Raw genomic sequence first — 15,429 nt, 5'->3', positions numbered from 1 at the left:
CACCGCCTCCTCCTCCTCCTCCTCCTTCCCCGCCCGCTCCCTTCCTGCCAGCCAGCGCCGCGCAGGCACCAGCCCGGCTCTTGCACTCCGGCCCCGCAGCCCGGTGAGTCCCGCCCTGGAGCACGGTAGGCCCGGCCCGGCCGTGCGGGGAGCGATGCGGTCCCGGTGCGACCTGCGGGGCGCTTGGTTCAGGCCCGGCCGGGCTCGGGGCAGGTGCGGGCGGGGAGGCCGGGCCCAGGCCTCCGTCGGCGGCTTCCCAGCAGCGGCCTCGTGGGGCAGCGGGGCTGGAAGGGAGGGAATGAGGGCGGGGGGGCCGGCTGTCTGTGTGTCTGTCTCTCTGTCTGTAGTAACCTTAAAGCGGCCGTACTGTGGAAGTAAAAAGGGCGATACGGAGCGTTCGTCGCTGCGAGGGGAGGAAGGTTTTTCCCCTCGTCACAACGTGCGCCCAGCCCTGCGTGGCGGGGTGGAGGCAGCACGGCGTTTATCGGGGGTGTTTTATGGGGTTGGGGTGCTGAACCCCCCCGGGGGTCCGAGGGGCCAATTTCCCATGAATGAAGCTCCATCTTGGCCTTGTGCTTTGGCCCAGCTAATTCCAGCCCACTCCTTATTTTAATTAAATATATGTTGTTAAGAATAGCACGGTATGGTATCTTTTTGTGCTAAGCAGTGCCCGATGCTACTTTCAGTCTCATCAACTGACAGCCTGTATGAAAGGCTGTGCTGCGTACAGTCACGAATGGAAGAACTTAAAGAAGAGCGTCTCTCCCACTGTTGGCTTCTATGATGAGCTGATACTTCACTGTAGTTGTTCTCTACCTAAAATCCTCTTTCCCCCTTTCTTTTCAGTACCTCCATCGCCGCCTCTGCCCAACAATGCCCATATGGCATTTAGCAGGTGTAGCTGACAAGACCTATTTAACGTCTCCTGGCATATGACAAGGCAGAAATCCCTGGTAGGAGCTCAGAGTGCTGTGGAAGTAAGAGGGGATCCTCAGTTCTGTTCCCAGCGGCACAGCGAGGTTCAGGCTAGCAGTGCCGCTGCTCTCCTTCTCATAACTGTGCTGTGATTCCCGTCCACCAGCAGGCTATGCAACTTGCTTTACCACATATTTTTTCTCTTGCCTCATATGCTGATGCTGCTTTCTGTATGCTGTGATTAGAATAACTTTTGTGTGTAGCTGCAGTGGGGAAGGGTTGGGGTTTGGATGCAAATGCCAGTGCTCTGTTAGAGTTACTACATACATACCTTTTTTGTTACATATTCTTCCCCCCTCCTTATCTAACCAGTTTCAAGAAGATGCTTCCTGCTGTCAGAAATAGCAGTAGTAGGAGGGTATGAAGTATACAGCTAGTTGTTAATTTGGTTCTTTATACCCCACTGCCATAAAAACCTTACTTCGGGTAAATTAGTCTGCTAATGACTGCTTCTGAAACACCTTAAAGAGAAGGGAGAGGCTTGATCAGATCTATGTCAAACTGCTGTGTTAACCACAGAACAGCCTGCCCTTGCATCATCTGTTCTGTCTGTCTGAGATTCTGGCTCGAAATTGTCTAATCATTGCTTGAGCATCGGCACCATAAACTTGGGATTGACAGAATCCTTCCAGAACTGAAATTCTGCATGGATTTCAGAGGCTGTGGGTGTAGCTTAAATACACTTTTGGCTGAGACCCTTACCTTAAGGATGTGGCAGGAGAGGGCACTTGTTTTATTTTAAGCATCGAGCTTGGTTGCTCCTAATCCCTTCCCCTTTGCTGCCAGGACACCCATCTCTCACCACTGACTGCTGAGAACTCCAGCTCCTGAGTTCCATTCCCTGGATGAGCAGGGCAAGTGCCATTCCAGATAATATTGTAGCAGGAGGGCCCTTCCTGGAGCCAGCATGCAGTCTGGTGAGAGGCTGGGGACAGAAGAAAGCCCTCGGAAAGATCGAGTTCAGTTTCTCAGTGTATAGGAAACATCCGTGCTGTGGGCACTGCTTGTAATGCAACTGCTTTTGGGGTAAACTTGATCAGTTTAGTCTGCACCACCACCTCCTCAGGAAAGCTACTCCAGAGCCTCCTGTAGGTCTCAGAACAATTGCTGTGCTGCCAGCCTGAAGCAGTTTATGGCTGGTTTGTATAATTTGTGTTTGTTCTAGCAGTGTCATTTGGTTTAAGCAGTTGTTTTCCCTCCCTGAGGCAATTAGAAGGAGCAGTTGTATCCCCTCATAGCTGCTTGTTCTGATAGGGTAAATGAGTCAAAGTCTTTATGTTCCTTCCTGTCCTCTCATCAATATTCTTCTTGTTTCCTTCCTGATAAAAATCTTTTACCCATCAAAACCTTTTTACTAGAAAGGGAGTTTTATACATCTGTATTTAGTTCTTATGCACCCTGCTCAGTTATGTTGGCAAGTCAAGCATGATTGGACTGTTCTTAACAAAAGGAGCGGTTTGGGGGCCTGCTCCCTGTCGTAAGCTCCCAAACATTCTGGTGTTCCTCGGGTGATGTTTTCAGGCTGATGACACAGGGACTAAATCTGTGCCAGGCAAATCACTTCTTGTCAATGACTGTGCACCAGCTGCAGAGATGATAGATCGGAGAGCTGCCCGATTGTGGCTCGCAGGAATCTGTCACTCCTCTTGTCATTATATGAGATGGCCAAACAGATAGAACGCAGGATGTCTTTAAATATATATGTATTTATATTGTAGAAGCTAAAAATTCTTTTCCTGTTTGCAAGTCTGAACTCCAGTTGGTTGCAGAGAGATGGCTGCTTCTGAGCGTTGAAAACTTAGCAGTTCTTGCCAGGGTGAAGCCTTCAAAGTAATGTTTTATAAAATGTGGACTTGCTGACACTTCTTGAAGGTTGCCTTTGCTCTCTGATTTGGGAATGCTGTGCCTTCTGCTGTGAGCGTTGCCTGAGAGCAATGGGATGTTTCCTCCGCAGCGCTTAATTGTATTTCCAGTTAGTTTGGAGTGGGAGCAGCGATGGTTGCATCCATACGTGCCTGTGCTGAGCCAGGCTGCTGCTGCAGCTTGCAGCCCATGCAGCCAGGATCTGCAATTCCTCTGCAAGGTTTTTCACGCAGGAGCAACTCGTGGGCCAGGTGCCTGTGCCTCAGCTTTGTCCTCCCTTGGTTGCCACACTGCTGCCTGTGTGCAGGAGCGCTGCACTTTAATTAGATTATATTAGAATGAATAAGTGAATTTGAATAAATGAGCTGATGGAGGCACTCTCAGGTCAGCTTAGGCCCTAAAAATAGGTGCCGGGCACTGGACAGGCTTGGTGCAGTGTCTGTCAGTACAACGACATTGAATGGAGATCGCCTGTGAATGCAGAAATTCTGCTGCCTTGCTGTCTTTCTGGCCAGGATGCTCCGGCGCCTCGTTGGTATGAGAAATGTCAGAACGTGCTCAAATGTGGGCGTTCTTTAATGGCAGCTTGGTGGGATGCTGGAAGGGGAAATAAGGGCTGTGGAAACTGTACTAATCCGAGGTGCTAAAGAATGCAAATCTCGTGATCCTTTTTAATGCTTCCCATCTAACTGAAAAGGTGATTTTTAGTAAGGCTTTTAGATGCTGCTGAAACGGGGAAAAGAAGAAAGGTCTCTGTTGTAAGTATACATACTTATAACGTAAGAGCTCTGGGAGGCTCCTTCTGGCTCTTCCTAACACAAATATGAAGAATATTGTTTCTATGTGATGCAAAGAAGTAGCTCAGGAATGTTGAGCCTTTGGTTTTGCTGTGCAGTGTCTGGGGGATGGGAGGGAAGGAGGAACAGGAAGGGTGAGATTTTGGGTTAATCACAAGCAAAAGAACTACTTTCTTGCAGTTCTCCCCCTTGTTTTCTGTAACGTGCTTTGTTTTTGTTAGTGCTTCATGTCCTACCTCGCTTATCAACGTTCACAGCTCTAAATTCCTCTTGCTGAGCAGAATTAGCTGCAGTTTGTTCCCCTTGTCTTTCAAAGGCTTATGTAGAAGAGGAGCAGCTTTCTCATTTTTCAAGTTGAACTTCATCTCAGCTTGCTCTGAAGCTGCATAATAATTCAGAGAAAGTGTCTGTAAATTAGCAGTGTTGGCAAGCTACTCATTTTCCTGCCTTAATGATCCCTATTACAAATAGCATTGTTCTCCACCAGCGGTACCAGCAAACTGCTGCTGTCACTGTCAGCTGCACAGGACTTTCACATCCCATGCAAGCAAAACAGTAAACTCTGCAAAGTGACACTTATCACAGGGTTCTCCCAGCAGTGAAGGCAAAGTGCTGCTGCAAAGTCCGAGCGTTCGCAGTGATCTTATCTCCAGGCAAGGTCCCAGTGCTGGAAGCAATGTGCAGGCTGGCACCTTCCTATGCCAGACTGCTGACCCTGCTGTCTGCTCTGCACTGTGCTGGCTGGAGCTGCTCAGGGCTGGGTGATGCTGCAGATGGCTCTGGAGCTCAGGCACGTTGCTACCTGCTGCCCTTCTGAGGAAAACAGCTCTGTGCTGTGGAATTGAGGACCTGGAACAGAGCTGCCGGTTTTCTTCAGGTTGAACGATGAGTTGAGCGTCAGGGAAAGCTTTTTTGCTGTGTCAGGGGAGGTGTTTTAGTGTTGCTCAGCAAAACGTGACTCCTCATTTTTGGCCTACACATATTAATTGAATGGCTAACCTCAGGCTGACCGGCGTCCAGCTCATGCAGTGTTTGCGAATGACCTGGGGAGAACGAAGCTTTGGGATTACGTGGGTGTTGAAGGCTTTTAAGGATGGTATATTTATGCCCATGATTCACGATGCTTCCAAATGTGATCTAGCTCCCATCCTGCAGAGGGGAAGTCCCTCGGTCCGGTGTCTGGAACCTCTCACTGAGCTGTGTCACAGCTACAGCAATATCAACCCAGCCTGGTTATTTTGGGCTCCTCATTCTCTTACATCCAGGTTCTGATCCCCACCACGAGCATTTCTTACAGTAGAAAGGCTGGCTTCATTCTGCATTGCTCCTGGTTACTTTCTCCTATGTGGACTTAAAATGGCAGGTGGGATATTGTAGGGCAGAGGCAAATTCTAGCACATCCTGCTCCTGCCATTGCATGCAAAGGTGTCTTAGGTCTGCCTGCACCCTGTGTGAAGGAAGCTGCTGAGCCTGGGAGCTGAAAGCATCTCCTCCCTGAGCTGTCTGGTGGCGGAGGCCATGCCATGCACGATTCCAGTGCTGTCTCTCCCTGAGGGGTGCTGCAAGGAGACTGCTGCTGGCAGGGGCACTGGGGAGGACTTGTAATCCATTTGCAAGTGCGTAGCTGTCGAGGCAGATGATGACTAAGCTATTGCACAAGGTTCAGCTCTTTGGGGAGAGTGCCAGGATTGGACCAAATCATGACTGACTGATAAGAGAGCCTATAATGTCAGGCAGCAGATAACTGTGTTGTTCCTGGTTTAATTTGACCACTGCCTATGACTATTTTTATTTTTATTTCCCCTCAGCCTGTTCACTGGGGAGTTCTGAGTTGAAAATCTTCATTCAGTGAGGCCAAAACTGGCGCAGCCCGGTCTGTGGGAGGAAGTGAGCAGTTCCCAAGCACTCAAGGCGAGTGCCCGGTGGCAGAAGTATTTCAGGGCTGTGACTCAGCTGCGCTCCTCACTCTGGGTCGGGTGGATTTCTTCCTGCTGGGAACCCAAACCTGCCCACTGCAGCTCTGTCTGAGCGCCCTGGCACACAGGGAGGTTGGAGGTTCCTGCCTTCCTGTGTAACAGAAGGGAAAGTAAGGCTCCTGCCTGTGATTTTACATGCAGTGGAGTCCCATTTTCGGAAGGAAGCCCTACGAGCAGGGATGTGGGCCATGTTGCAGTATCACTTCTGCCCTTCTCGGTCTCATCTGAGAGCAGCAGGCACAAGGACTACAGCAGACTACGCACAGCCTTCCAAAGGGCGTTTTCAGTTCTGAGTTGAGCAGTGCTGTGGCAGAAGGGCTTTTCCTCATGGGGCTGGAAGGGAACTTCTCCTCCTTGGGTTTAATGAGGCAGAGGGCTCAGCACATCCTCTTCGCTGACCAGGAGGTGTCTGTGGTTCTCAGAGGGGGTGATGTTGGGAAGCTGCTAGCAAATGGAGCATGTGAGTGAACGTTGTATCCCAGCTCACACCTACTGACCTTTGCTTAGGTAAATACCTGTCAGGAGTGTGTGCGCCTTACGCTGAGATGAATTGATTAAAAACTGCTGCTTTTTCAACATTACCCATGCTGCCTCATTTTGCATGGCAAAGATCCACCAGAGCTTCACTTCTCCATATTCAGACTGGCCGGAGAAGAGTTCTTGGCCTAATGTTTGCTGGGAAAGTGTCCTTGCCAATGACAAGCATTGTCCAGAAGAGAGACAGAGGCAGTATCTCAAAGTCTTGGAAACTGCCAGGCTTCAGGGAGGATTTGTGGAGTGTGTTAGGATTTCTGCTTGCTAGGCACTACCTTCAGTCCTCACTTGTTACCTTCCTTTAAGGTCACTTCCATATCCACAACCCTTGCTACACTGCTGCTAGGATTGGGTTGCGTGCTAAATTTAGTAAACCTCTTTACAGCTTAGCGTGCATGTGTGCGTATGTAAAAACACATTTATTTTTGTTTAGAGTAGCTTTTAATGGGTTAGAGCCTGGTACAAAATGCACAACGGCATGAGGCTTTCCCTGCATGGGTGGGAGCTCGCAGGGTGGTTGTGGGGTGATAGGTTGGCTCTCGTCTCCTCCTTGATGCACTTAAACACGTGGATTGGTGGGAGGGTTGCTGAGGCATGATTGCAGCTTGCCTTGTGTGGGCTGCAGGCTGAGCCATGCACTGAGTGCCAGCTGATGGGTTCTGCTTCGAAAGTTGTAAAAGCCAATTAAATTCTGGGTGAGGTGTTTTCATGCCTCAGCCCCCTGGTTTCCTCTTTTTTTTTTATTTAATTTTTCTCCATTCTTCCAAAGGAAGAACTTCATGGCTGTGTGTCTGGCATGCCTATTTCTAAATTGATTTCTTAATCCCCTCTCTCCATTACAGGCTGCGGGAGCAATAGGGGTGTAACCAAAGTTGGAGGCAATTAAGTTTGCATCTGTGCTGTGAAATATTTATTAAATCCTTGCATGCCAAAGAAGGAGCAGACTGTGGGGCAGTAAAGCAAGGAGAGCGAGAACCCAGAAAAGCATGAAGGAAATGACCTAAATTACTCTGCGTTTCTTTTGCTGAGCATACTTAGGTTTTTTTTTCTTTTTTCTTTTTTTTTCCATTATTTAAAGCAACCTAGCCTGTTCTTAAGCCTACATGTTCATGGAAGCTGTAGTTCACATCTGAGCATGCTGATCAGTTCAGCTGATTGCTTTGGAGTGTTGTGAGACTGTTTGTAGGGGATGTTTTCAGGGTGTTGGGGTATTGATTTGAACTCGGATCTCTGACAATGACAATGAAATGCAGCTTTGAGATCACTCTTATGAGGCTAGTCCTTACGGTGGAGGAAATCAGCAAACCTGGAGAGATGCAGTGTGAACTCATCTGTAGTGTGGTTCTTATTTGCTGGTAAGCCCCCAGTGCTAGGCTGCATATGGGATTACGCAGTGAACTGGTGTGTGGAACTGGGAACAGTATGCTAATGCTCAGAGCAATGCCAGCGAGCCTCAGCATTGCTCATCTATGGAATCAACACCCACAGGGGGAAGGTGGTCAAAGGGAGTTTCGCAGCATGGCTCAGCCATAATTAAAGGGCATGAAGAAGGTGTGGAGGAGCTTTTCCTCTGGTGCTGGAAGGCAGCTTACTGCTCTACTGCAGATCTTTAAGACCGTGTGCCGGAATTCTGTGCTGCTTCCTGCGTGCTTTGCTGTGCAGAAGTGATCTGAGAGCTAACAGAATGGTGTCTTGGTGCAGCTGTAGCAGTGAGGTGCCTGCAGTAGCATGGTAGGTGTTTGGGGTGGGTGATGATGTGAGCCTGCAGTGCCACCCTTGATAAACGGATTGCCTCCTCTCTTGAAGGAGGGTGGGGAGAAACCTCAGTGCTTCACTGTCTCAGTAGAGAAATCACCCCAATTCAGCAGAGGTTCCTTAAACTTTGCAGTGTGCTTTGAAATAGAGTTGAAATTTCCACCTTATAATGCAATTTATACTTTGAATTATGCTGGAGTAATTTGTATGCTGCTGATGCTGTGTATAAAGATTGCTTCTAAAGCTTTTTGTTCCCCAACCATTTTGAAGCTTTTAACTAATATTTTCTAAGAGTATCAGCAGCTTAGCTGTGCCAGTGCTATCCTGTGCTGGGTAATGCCATGCTTCAGGGTATGTGTGGAAGGAGAGCTGTGCTGGGGAGCAGCTAACCTGGCTGAGAAGTGAGTTTTGGTGATGGGATGCTGCTCATCCTTTGGTGCAGATGTCTGCTGACTCAGAAAGTCAAAGCAGCAGTGCTGTGGCAAGCCCGTCATCAGCTTCTGTGGTACAGATTCTGTCCTCAGTGTGCTTTGACCCATCCTCTGCGTTTGAAGGAGTTTATAAATGCAGCACAGGGCTTTAATCTTGCAATTGATTTTTAAATGTAATGCACAATTTGTAATAAAATCCAGCCCTCCCTTGCAGGTGTCGTTCTTAACGTAACCAGGAATTAAAACTCACTGATTGCTGCTAGCAAAGGACTGCTGGAGGCCTCTTGTATCCGTCACAGCCCATTCCCTGCAATCCTGGGCTCTGCTTTGCCTCTGGCTGAGCTTGGAGCAGGAGGCTGCTGTGGCATTTGGGACGTGAAGGCTGCAGGCAATGCTGCTGCCACACCGAGCAGCTCATTGCCTTGATGACTGAAAGCATATTTCCAACTTGCAGTTAAAAATGGCTAACAACAGGCCACAGATGCATTTGTTCCCATGCCAGCATTGTTCTCTGGCTTCAGCCCCACCCTGCGAGGTAAGCCTGGAGGAAGCTGGCGGGCTGGGTATGGCATTGGGGTAGTTTGGAGCAGGGAGAAGCGAGGAGAGCAAGCAGTGCCAGCCCAGGTTGTAAGAATCCTACTGCAGTTTTGTGTCTTCCTCAACCAGGGCTGTGGATGTAGTACTGAAGGCAAAAATAGCTGTGCTGATGGAGTGCTTCCCCAGCTGTGTGCAGCAGTGCGAGGCTGGGGGACTCACAGGCCCTAGATTGGAAGCTCTGCGTGTTGATGATGCCTCTATTTATGATGCCTCTGTCAACTTGGAGGAACTCTGATTTCTGTATCTCAAATTTGCATTCCTCCCTAAGCTGAACCTGCTCTTCTAAAGTCGTGGGGTTGAGAACTGACTGCATCCCCCTGAGTTTTAAACTCTTGGCATGTCTGAAAACTTATTACCGTTCTGTGAACTTTGGTTATTCAAGTGCTGGAAGTTTTTTCCCCACTCTTTTCAACTTGCTACGTGTGTTATGAAAAATGCTGGTTTCACCTGCCTGTTGAGCTGAAGAATTACCAAGACTTGAGCTGAAGCATTATCAAGGTTTAGCCTGGGCGTAAGGTATAGCAGTCGTGCTTCATTGCTGCCTCCTGATGCACTAATGTAGCTAGATGTACATTTACAGTAACTTTGATGCAGCAATCACACCTTGTTTCCCTTTAGAGACAACTGAAATCCCTCAGCTGCTGAGACATCAACCTGTGCCATGTCTCGAAACTTCAGGTAGTGAGAAGAAACCACATGAAAGCATCTCAGTCAGATACGATTTGCAATCGCTTAAAAGTTTTGATTTCCTGATACGAATTAACAACTCTCCTTTAACCTGTTGCCTGTTTCCAAGGTAAGGCAATCTCGTTTCCCTCTAGGAACTCGCGTGGAGCATCCCTCTGCTGTGCCTTTTCCTTTTGTCCTCTGCTGTTCAACAAAGGGATCGTTGAATTGCAGAAAGGTTAACGAAGCACTTTTTTTTTTTTGTCAATGGTCCAGTCTCTTTGTATAGAAGACTGAACAGAAATAATGGGAAAATCTTGCTGGTGGAATGCCCGAGGTTGTCATTTTGCAACACCAGGATAAAGACCTGCGTAAGCTTTGGGATTCTAGCAGCCTGTAGGGTGGTGATTGCAAAGCCCATTGCAAGAACGTTCAGTGTTAGTTTCTCTGCTTCTTTTGCGTTTAACAGTGTCAGAGCTATGGGGATCTGAACTGTTACAGTACAGCAGTGGCTTCATTTAAAATGGTTTTATTACAATGAGCCTTCTGGGGCTTGGCAAGAAGGGGGAATTGTAGTCCTTAATTACAAAGTGGAGGAACAATTGCAATCGGACAGACAGGCAGCAGACCAGCAGTGTTTGTGCTGTGCCATCCCAGTGCATAAATGACCAGAGCAGGCTGTTACTGCACTGATTGGCTCTGATCCCTTTTAGGAAGGGCTTGGAAAGCTCTCATTTTGGGTTATCGCAAGGGTCCTTTGGGCTCCTGCCCTGTTGTGCTGAGCAGATCTATTCCCACGTTTGCTCCTAAGAGCATCCAGTGAGGGCACAGAGTGCAGGGAGCACAGGATGAAAATTGTATGTTCTGTGCATTTATACACGCAGAGCCTCAGGCTGCTAGGAAGGAGATGGAAGAAAACACGTAACTCCTTGCCTAGACTCAGTCTCTTTTTTTTTTTTTCTTTTTTTCTTTTTTCCCCCCTCCTTTGAGCTGCTGAGGCTACGTGGTGGCTGGCATACGTATGGAAGTGCATTCCCCTGTTGGGAATGTTAAAAATAAGCACTACAATTTTCCCTTTCCACATACCAAAATATATTAATGCGCTGTTGCTTTGATTAGTCATTTCCTTTTCCTTTGTTCTTCTTGCAGCAGGGTAGGGGACTGCAGGCACATGCTTCAGTTCAGAAATTGAATGCTAAAACGATTCTCCTGGGCTCATACCTGCCTTGGCAGAGGATGACTTCTGCTGTCATCCACTAAATACGCGTTTATGTCTTGGTGAAGTTGCTTTTATGGTATTCGTACTAAAAATATCTTTGCCTGATTAATTTTCTTTATAGGGGAAAGAAATTCTAATAGGAACGAAGGTAATGCTCTTACTATGAGCGTAATAAAGCCTTGCAAGAAAACGTTGGTGACGTATTATAGGAAAACTTCCATGTTCTCTCATTTATGCTGAGGCTCCGTCTGCCTTTTACCCCATTACCTCTGCTCCCCAGTTCCATGCAAGACCTTGATTGTGGTGGAGCTTTGCAGGGCAATAGTGTGACATTGCTGGGGTGTGCACAGCCTGGCTGTGGGACTGCTTGGTTGGGCGGGGAGGGCCGAAGGTTAATTGGTTCTGCTGGAGGGAGTGCAGTGCTCAGCAGCCCTGCAGGGTCCGAGCCTCTCTGTGGCTCCATCGGCACCGCTGCCTGTGGGTCCTATGGGGTGAGTGGTAGGTTGGGAACAGCACTTCTTGTGTGTTAGAGGAAATGCCTGTGAGTGTGCTGACATGTCTGACTGCGGCAGCTGAGTTAGGTTGTAATTAGGGGAGTCGAGCAATAAATGAGAACTGTTCTCTTTGTGCTTGGGTTGGGGCAATCCCAGGTATGTATATCCCAGGAGAGTTCCTTGGGTTCTTGAGGAACTTGAGTTGTGCTGGTCCCCCAGCATGGGAGGGATGTGGAGCTGTTGGAGCAGGTCCAGCAAAGAGCATGAAGATGCTCGGATGGCTGGAGCACCTCTCCTGCAAAGACAGGCTGAGGGAGCTGGGGTATTCAGCCTGGAGGAGAGAAGGCACTGGGGAGACTTCATTGCAGCCTTCCAGTACCTAAGGGCAGCTTATATACAGGAGAGTGACCTTCAATATGGTCTGATAGTGCTAGGTCAAGGTATTGTGACTTTTTAATTTAAGAGGGGAGATTGAAGGTAGGTGTGAAGAGGAAACTCTTTAACCAGAGGACAGTGAGGCCCTGGCACTGCTGTGGGTGCCCCATCCCTGGAGGTGCCTGAGGCTGTGGGGCTGTGCAGGGCCCTTGAGGTGATCTCTGCTTCTGCAGGGATCTGTGGGCAGATAACACACCTGGGGCTTCTCCTTCACTAGTTGCACTCTCCTATATAGAAACTTGGTTTTTTTTTTTTCCACTTTTCTAAGTGAGCCTCCCAGTTCTTGGATTCCATTCATATTTTCACAGCATTCTGCAGAGACATTTTAAAAGGAAAAAAGAAAAAAGCTGAGCTGAAGACCTTTTCCACTTTTGTTTCTGTCTCCTTATTTTATATTGATTTTTCTAAATATAAGCAAGGTATATAACACAAGAATGTATATTTAGGTAAATTTACTGTATGCACTGGAAAAGGGAAGAGCTTTCTCTCGAGTTGTTTTTCTCTGCAGGTTGCTGTGAGAGCACAAGTGGAATTTGGGTACTGTGGAGCTGCTGCTTGTACCTGCCCCCGTCCCCCTGTGCTTGCAGAGGTTGAATTGGACGTGGAAGTAATATGAATGTAGCAGCCTCAAATTGCTCAAGAGAGGATCTTAGGGTTTGTGTTTGTTTTTTTTTTTAGCTTGGAATTTGAGCCTTAGTTGTGACCAGAGTGAGCAGCATCATGGCTATAAGTGCTGCAGAGCTTGTTTGATCCAAGTAGAGCTCCCAAAGCCCAGCCAGGTAGGTGTGGGTGGCTCAGATGCCAGTATGGCTTAGTGCTGTGTCAGAAGAGGATTAAAGTGCATGGGTGTTAGATTGCCTGATAGCCTCCCAGCTGAGAGCTGCTTGGTTTAGGCAGCAGCGAGCTGGGCATGATGATGTTTGCATTGTGTCAGCAGATGGAGGAGGGGATGAGGAGGATGCAATGAGAGAACAGCCAGGTTCACCAGCCTGCATCTGCAGGGCTGTGAGCAGTGGAGGTGAGTGAGGTGTTGGGTGTTTATACAACAGAGTGGGCAGATGTCAGAAGGCCTTTGTTGAGGTGCATAATGGCTTAAAATCTGTGTAAATGGCTTTTGTGTGTAGTAAACCCGAGCTGTTCTGGACTGTTGCATCAGCTTGGCTTGTTCAAACCTCTGCTAACTTCTCCAACAGCTGATCAAAATAGCAGAACGGGCAAGGCTTGCTTCTCCTTCTCATCCAGGTGCAGGGCACACAGATTTCAGGTGCTGACCCAAGAATCCTGCCTTAAATCTGTGCCTGGCTCATCTTGCTAGAGGCCCCATGATGCTGAGGAACTGCTCTTCGGGCTGGTAAAGTAAGCTTGGCTTTAGCCATTAATCTGGTAGCTCAGTCTCTTATTTTTAGTAGGTAATCCAGCTCTGATGTGGCTGAGAAGGAGAAGGTAATATGGCATGAGAGAGAATGTAAACCCAGGTTTGTGTTGCTTGTAGAGCCAAAGCTAAGGTTTAACTCGATGTTGGATTTATTGTGCTGGAACAGGCTGCCCAGAAAGCTGTGGGTGCATCTTTGGAGGTGCTCAAGACTGGAGCCCTGGGCAGCCTGAGTTGGTGGGGGGCAACCAGCCCATGGCACAAAGTGAGGCTGGGGGGTTGTAAGGTCCTTTCCTACCTAAGCCATTCTATGCAGCTGAGGGGTGCAGCTGGCTCGGTGTGCTTGCTGGCAGGTCAGTGGCAGCAGGGCTGCTCCTCTTATCATTGCTGTTAGTGTCACTGGCTGTGTAGTTGTAAAACTGCACAATCTGAGGCAATGCAAGTGACAGCAAACGAGATACAGCTGGGGATATTTTGGCTCTTTGGAGCTTCTGTGGTTGTGACCTTGGCTGTATTGCTGCCCAGCTTGGGATGCTGGCAAAACCTCAAACTGACATTAATGTTGTGTGTTAGGAGATGGAATTTCAAGGGAGAATGTGTAGCCTGGTGGAGCTGAGAATGTGTTCCTTCGGTCCTGATGGCACCTCTATCAGCTGCTGGTTTTTATCCCAAATCATATCTTTGTAAAAGTTGCAAGAAAACTTCTCAAGATTTTTTCAGCCCTAGGTGATAATGGTGTCTATGTACTGGTGCCAGCAACCCCAGAAAGCTTCACCAAAGGGGTCTGGGTGGGCTTGGGGTGCTGTGACAGGAAGATTGCCAGCCCCTTAGGCTGCTCTGTGCCAGCCCCACAGAGTGTTTCTGTCTCTGTGTTAACATGAAGTTGCTCGCTCTGCTTTTGCTGAAGTTAGTTCTGAGCTGGGATGCATCTCATCAGCTGCAGGGCTGCCACTGCATTTTCTTTTTTTTTCCAAGGTGTCGATTATGAAGCTATATTTAAAAAGGGTGGGAAGAAAATAAAAAGGCTTTGATTGAAGCAAAGTTACTCTTTTCTTCTGGAATTTAATAAATCGTGTGTTTCTGTTAACTAACATCGAGCAGCTGAGAGCAGGCAGAGCCCAACAGATGGTACAAACAGCGGCATGTTTGGAATGGAAAATATTTACCTAGAGGGTATTTGAAGCACTGAGATCGTGCTCTGCAAATGGCTTAATTGTATCAGTGTAATCAAGCGAAGAAGGGAAAGATTTATTGACAAGTCGTCTCCTCTTGCTGCTAACAGTTGGGAGGGGGTTTTGAGCACTGTTGAGCTACACTTCAATAGATCTCCTTCCCAGGTAGGAGTTACTTTAATACTCGAATGGCTTGGTGTGTAAATACTGGTGACTAAAGCTCTCCTCTGGCTGTATAAGTCAAGCTGTCAGGGCTGTATTTAAATGAAACCCTCTGAATTTGTTCTGCTGTTTGTTGTGCTTTGCGCCAGCTCTGGGTTTTTGAAAGGGCTTCTGCCAGCAGACTGTCAAGTGTAGCTCTTGGATGCAGGGTTTAATATGAAAAAAGTGGCTTGGACTTTGTCATCTGGATCAAAGCTGCAGGTCAGTTTAGATCTCTGAGTTTTCTGGGTTATGGCTTATTTATTTTTTCGTTTTTGCACGCCTTTCAGCTGTGCAGCTTAACGGGCAACCTGAAAGAAGGTGGTGTGAGCTTACTGGGAGCTGTGCCTTTCACATAGGTGGCAGGTGAGATATATATGTAACATCTTAGTCTTCTGCCTTTAAAATGGCGTTCAGGTTTGGTCTTTTCCTCACTCTATTCCTGTGCTCCATTGCTCAGTCTGCTCCTCTGCAGAGCAGAGTGGTTTTGGGAGCGTGTAACCCTGGAATAGGAAGGTGGAGGACATGGTATTGCAAGGGCTCATTATCTGCTGAAATTAGTCAGGTGTTAACGAGCTTGGAGCAAGTTTGATGGACTGAAATCCCTGCCTGCTGTGATGGCCTGGCTTTCACTGCTGCCTGCTGTAGCTTCACGTTGCAGGAGCTCTACTGGTTTCAGTGTCGTGTCTGGGTGCACAGAGAACAGGTTGATTTTTCTGTGATGTTATATAGGACTGCTGTAAATAAATAATAACACCCACCCCTGCCAGAAGAAACCCTTATGTTCTAACTCTGCAATTCAGTAGCAATGCTGACGTGAAATGAATCATCTCTGGGGTTTCAGGCAGCACTTCTCTCGTGGTCTTGAGCCCTGGGGTAGACGATGCTCAGACTTTACCTGAGCTGTTTGCCCCTGCTGGGTGGATGAGGAGCTGAACCTTG

At 48.1% G+C, this 15,429-nt stretch overlaps 1 protein-coding gene across 4 annotated transcripts in view; it reads left to right on the top strand.

Moving 5' to 3' along the window:
- KTN1 (kinectin 1) overlaps positions 1-15,429 on the top strand; it is a 70,176-nt gene continuing 54,747 nt past the window's right edge. For 3 of the 4 annotated variants that reach the window (XM_085225866.1, XM_085225865.1, XM_085225863.1), the window contains exon 1: positions 2-103. The gene's annotated coding sequence lies outside the window, so the exon portion shown is untranslated. Of the gene's footprint in view, positions 104-15,429 lie in introns of all 4 variants that reach the window. The other variant, XM_085225864.1, reaches the window with a different exon arrangement.

The sequence above is a fragment of the Meleagris gallopavo genome, chromosome 5, assembly GCF_905368555.1.
Source record: "Meleagris gallopavo chromosome 5, MGAL_WU_HG_1.1, whole genome shotgun sequence".
Taxonomy (NCBI): domain Eukaryota; kingdom Metazoa; phylum Chordata; class Aves; order Galliformes; family Phasianidae; genus Meleagris; species Meleagris gallopavo.
The sequence above is the reverse complement of the archived record's forward strand: the minus strand, read 5'-3'. Positions and strand labels throughout refer to the sequence as shown.